We start from the raw sequence: 5,836 nt of genomic DNA, 5'->3' as shown, positions 1-5,836 counted from the left end.
TTGTGGGGGAGCACCGGCACTAACCCAAGGGGAGAGAGCCTTATGGAATTTCTGGTGAGTTCGAACCTGAATATTCTAAACCATGGTAACGAACCTACCTTTGTGGTTTGCAATAGGAAGGAGGTTATTGATTTGACACTAGGGACAAATAATATAGGAAACCTGGTAAGTAACTGGCATGTATCTGATGAGCTCTCTCTATCAGATCACAGATATATATGCTTTAAAATAAGTAACATCACAGTAGATCAAACTACTTACAGGAATCCTAAGAGAACCAATTGGGAGTCTTATAAAGATGACCTAAAGGGAAATCTAGAGACCATCCTGCGTAATATACGCACAATAAAGGATGTTGATCAGTCTGGTGACCAGTTGCAACGGGCTATTATCTCGTCCTTTAATCAGAATTGTCCAGCTAGGACCACTCGCGGACCAAGGAGAGCGCCTTGGTGGAATAAATAGCTGAGTGGGCTTAGGATCAAAACAAGAAGGCTGTTTAATACAGCTAAAAGAACAGGGCAGTGGGACACCTATAAGGAAGCCCTGACCTGTTACAAGAAAGAAATAAGGAAAGCCAAGCAATCCTCATGGAGGAGGCACTGCCAGGAGATCAATGATGTACCGGGCAGTGGCAGACTCATGAGAATCATGGCAAAACAGGCAACCAACAAGGTCAGCACAATTAAGCTGCCTAACGAACAGTATACTCAAACAGGAAGGGAAATGCTGAATGAATTATTCAGGGTTCACTTTCCTGATTCAAAATAGATTGACAGTTTGGATGATGGACAGGGTCAGCAGAACCTGGACACTTGCCAAAGCAAGATGAACAGGGCAGACTGGAACCTGGCCAATGTCATAATCAACCAAAGATAAGGTGGGCACTGAACACTTTTAGACCATTTAAATCAGCAGGAACAGATGGAACTGTACCGGAACTTTTGCAGCATGGGGCGGAACTTTTAGTTCCACACCTATGCCGCATATACAGAGCCTGCTTGGCATATGATTTCATCCCCACAGCCTGGAGGAAAGTTAAGGTGACGTTTATTCCAAAGCCCGGGAAACTTGATTATACTGAGGCTAAGGCTCATCGTCCTATCAGCCTGTCGTCTGGAGAAACTAGTAGATAGGCATGTTAGGGATGGGGTGACGCTGATCATTCTAGCCCTTATTTATTTGGATGATTATAGATGACCATGAAATTTATTTATAATTAATTCTCGGTAATTTTAATTTCAAACGTCTTACGTTTCGATATAACTGGAACTTTATTGTGATCCTTAATACCGTATTTCATTCTCTGGGACTTGCAATACGGTGTTTATGTTGAAATTTCTAGATTCTGGCAGGACCAAGGAGTCCGGAGTTCTGACATTTACGAGCAGTCATAAATTTAGCTCGGGTACGGGGAACCGGACGCGCCTAAAAAGAAGGTCGGTGAGAANGAGCCAGCTAAGAAGCCAGTCGTGATCGAGCCATCTTGGAAGTCAGTCTTGGGATAACCGCCAGAAGAGATAGTCCAGCGTCGCCGAGTTATTGTAAGCAGTGATTGTGACACTGCAGACGGGAATAATTGTACAGTGTGTGTAAACGAGCGAAGGAATAAACTCACTATGCCAAACGACGGTGTGAACTTATTTGTAGCATGACACACAAAACACGCTACATTGGTGTCAGAAGTGGGATAGAACTTATAAACGTGGTCAACGAGATTCGAACCCAAGACACGCTACATTGGTGTCAGAAGTGGGATAGAACTTATAAACGTGGTCAACGAGATTCGAACCCAAGAGACGCTACATTGGTGTCAGAAGTGGGATAACTAATATTTCAATATGTCAATCACTCTTAATTTTAGTTTTTCTTCTTGTTCCATGTTGTTCGACTGAATCCCTAATTGGTTTCTCATGTGGTGATAGAGTCTTGAACTTTACCAAGATTGAAACCAGATCTGTTGGAACATGTGATATCCCAGACTACACAATCAATCAAACTAAGGTTTATTTACAACTAATTCAACACAATTTTATGCTAAGACAACCAATTAAATCATGTAAGATCAGAATAAGTCGTATGATACTTCATTGCGGTATGCATGGACATGGGTCACCTGTTGCACAAGGTCTTGTTGACTATATTCTCGAAGTAGGAGCAGTGAATTTGAAAGATCTTCATGAACGAAGATCATTTAAACACTCTGGTGTAACAATGGATGGACTTAAGATGAATTCCACAACATCTTATGTAGGAACTTTTTCTGGTTGGGCAGATCGTCTTGGATGGTGTGGAGGAGGATTTTATCAGGACAAATTTGGATCGTGGTCTAATGTACACGTTTCTGGTCAAATTGATATAACACTTGCTGAAAGTCATGGTATTTTACGTATGGATGATGATGTCCTACTATTAGATAATCATGTACAGTGCAAATTCTCATCAGGTTATTGCTTTGATGTTACATTTGGAGAGACTGTATGGGATACATCTCTGGCAAATCACTGCAATGGGAAAAAATATAGTGTTTTATATGAAGGTTACGGACACAAAATGTCAAGAACAATTACCAGTGAGACAGCAGAAATTGTGACTATGATAATTGTGGAACATCAAGATACTACATTTGCTCTTGCACTAGGTCCAAGAATTGCAATCTGCTATCAACATGGTTATTCAACTGAGCATCCAAAACTCTTCATTTTGATCGGTAATAAAGATGAATTTTTCCTACAACAGGATTCTAAAAATGACCGTGATCTCAACTTATTCTTGTATATCAACTCCAAATTCTTATATGTTGAAAGACATATTAGACATCAAATGGAAAAAATGTACATTGATATTTTTGCATCTATGTTATCTCTTGCTACAAAAAGTCTGCTGAATTTGCATATGACTATACAGGGGGTGCTGGATATACTGCTGTAATTAAAGGCGAAGTCTTATACTTGATTAAGTGTCAACCTGTGCAAGTGTACTTGAGAACTCCATCAACATGTTATTCTGATATTCCTGTAACTTATATGAACAAATCTCTGTTCCTTACACCAAGAACAAGGATATTAATGGATTCTAGTGATGAAGTATCATGTATTACAGCTATACCATCTGGATACTTCATACTTGGAAAATGGTACTACCTTCACCCTAGGTTGATCGAACAACAAGCACCAAACCAACTGACTCCAAATTCTCGACTGACCTGGCAATACACCAATATACATGAACTTGCAATCTCTGGCATTTATTCTAACAATGATCTTGAAATGATTAGGAAACAAATCATGTCACCAATTGTTCGAGATACAATTTCTCAAGTCATTACTGAAACAATAGATGGTACTGGTAATATTCCTGCTGACATGCCATTTCATAAACTATTAACTACAAACGCCATTGACAATATTGCAAAAAATGTGGTTTGGGGTTGGATGAGAATAGTTGGTAATATAACTTCTGGTTTCTTAGGATTGTATGTTACCTGGAAATTCATAGTCTATATTGCAAATGTTGTAGTAACAAGCAAAATACTCTATGATCTTTTTGGATGGAGTGTTNGAGCCAGCTAAGAAGCCAGTCGTGATCGAGCCATCTTGGAAGTCAGTCTTGGGATAACCGCCAGAAGAGATAGTCCAGCGTCGCCGAGTTATTGTAAGCAGTGATTGTGACACTGCAGACGGGAATAATTGTACAGTGTGTGTAAACGAGCGAAGGAATAAACTCACTATGCCAAACGACGGTGTGAACTTATTTGTAGCATGACACACAAAACACGCTACATTGGTGTCAGAAGTGGGATAGAACTTATAAACGTGGTCAACGAGATTCGAACCCAAGACACGCTACATTGGTGTCAGAAGTGGGATAGAACTTATAAACGTGGTCAACGAGATTCGAACCCAAGAGACGCTACATTGGTGTCAGAAGTGGGATAACTAATATTTCAATATGTCAATCACTCTTAATTTTAGTTTTTCTTCTTGTTCCATGTTGTTCGACTGAATCCCTAATTGGTTTCTCATGTGGTGATAGAGTCTTGAACTTTACCAAGATTGAAACCAGATCTGTTGGAACATGTGATATCCCAGACTACACAATCAATCAAACTAAGGTTTATTTACAACTAATTCAACACAATTTTATGCTAAGACAACCAATTAAATCATGTAAGATCAGAATAAGTCGTATGATACTTCATTGCGGTATGCATGGACATGGGTCACCTGTTGCACAAGGTCTTGTTGACTATATTCTCGAAGTAGGAGCAGTGAATTTGAAAGATCTTCATGAACGAAGATCATTTAAACACTCTGGTGTAACAATGGATGGACTTAAGATGAATTCCACAACATCTTATGTAGGAACTTTTTCTGGTTGGGCAGATCGTCTTGGATGGTGTGGAGGAGGATTTTATCAGGACAAATTTGGATCGTGGTCTAATGTACACGTTTCTGGTCAAATTGATATAACACTTGCTGAAAGTCATGGTATTTTACGTATGGATGATGATGTCCTACTATTAGATAATCATGTACAGTGCAAATTCTCATCAGGTTATTGCTTTGATGTTACATTTGGAGAGACTGTATGGGATACATCTCTGGCAAATCACTGCAATGGGAAAAAATATAGTGTTTTATATGAAGGTTACGGACACAAAATGTCAAGAACAATTACCAGTGAGACAGCAGAAATTGTGACTATGATAATTGTGGAACATCAAGATACTACATTTGCTCTTGCACTAGGTCCAAGAATTGCAATCTGCTATCAACATGGTTATTCAACTGAGCATCCAAAACTCTTCATTTTGATCGGTAATAAAGATGAATTTTTCCTACAACAGGATTCTAAAAATGACCGTGATCTCAACTTATTCTTGTATATCAACTCCAAATTCTTATATGTTGAAAGACATATTAGACATCAAATGGAAAAAATGTGCATTAATATTTTTGCATCTATGTTATCTCTTGCTACAAAAAGTCTGCTGAATTTGCATATGACTATACAGGGGGTGCTGGATATACTGCTGTAATTAAAGGCGAAGTCTTATACTTGATTAAGTGTCAACCTGTGCAAGTGTACTTGAGAACTCCATCAACATGTTATTCTGATATTCCTGTAACTTATATGAACAAATCTCTGTTCCTTACACCAAGAACAAGGATATTAATGGATTCTAGTGATGAAGTATCATGTATTACAGCTATACCATCTGGATACTTCATACTTGGAAAATGGTACTACCTTCACCCTAGGTTGATCGAACAACAAGCACCAAACCAACTGACTCCAAATTCTCGACTGACCTGGCAATACACCAATATACATGAACTTGCAATCTCTGGCATTTATTCTAACAATGATCTTGAAATGATTAGGAAACAAATCATGTCACCAATTGTTCGAGATACAATTTCTCAAGTCATTACTGAAACAATAGATGGTACTGGTAATATTCCTGCTGACATGCCATTTCATAAACTATTAACTACAAACGCCATTGACAATATTGCAAAAAATGTGGTTTGGGGTTGGATGAGAATAGTTGGTAATATAACTTCTGGTTTCTTAGGATTGTATGTTACCTGGAAATTCATAGTCTATATTGCAAATGTTGTAGTAACAAGCAAAATACTCTATGATCTTTTTGGATGGAGTGTTGCATTGATAGCTGCTATTTCAACAACTCTGTCAAGATATTTAGTCCATCGTAAAACATTAGTGAAAATTAGTATTTCATTCTCTGGGACTTGCAATACAGTGTTTATGTTGAAATTTCTATATTCTGGCAGGACCAAGGAGTCCGGAGTTCTGACATTTACGAGCA

The sequence above is a fragment of the Cryptotermes secundus genome, unplaced genomic scaffold (genome assembly GCF_002891405.2).
Source record: "Cryptotermes secundus unplaced genomic scaffold, Csec_1.0 scaffold1053, whole genome shotgun sequence".
NCBI lineage: Eukaryota > Metazoa > Arthropoda > Insecta > Blattodea > Kalotermitidae > Cryptotermes > Cryptotermes secundus.
The sequence above is the reverse complement of the archived record's forward strand: the minus strand, read 5'-3'. Positions refer to the sequence as shown.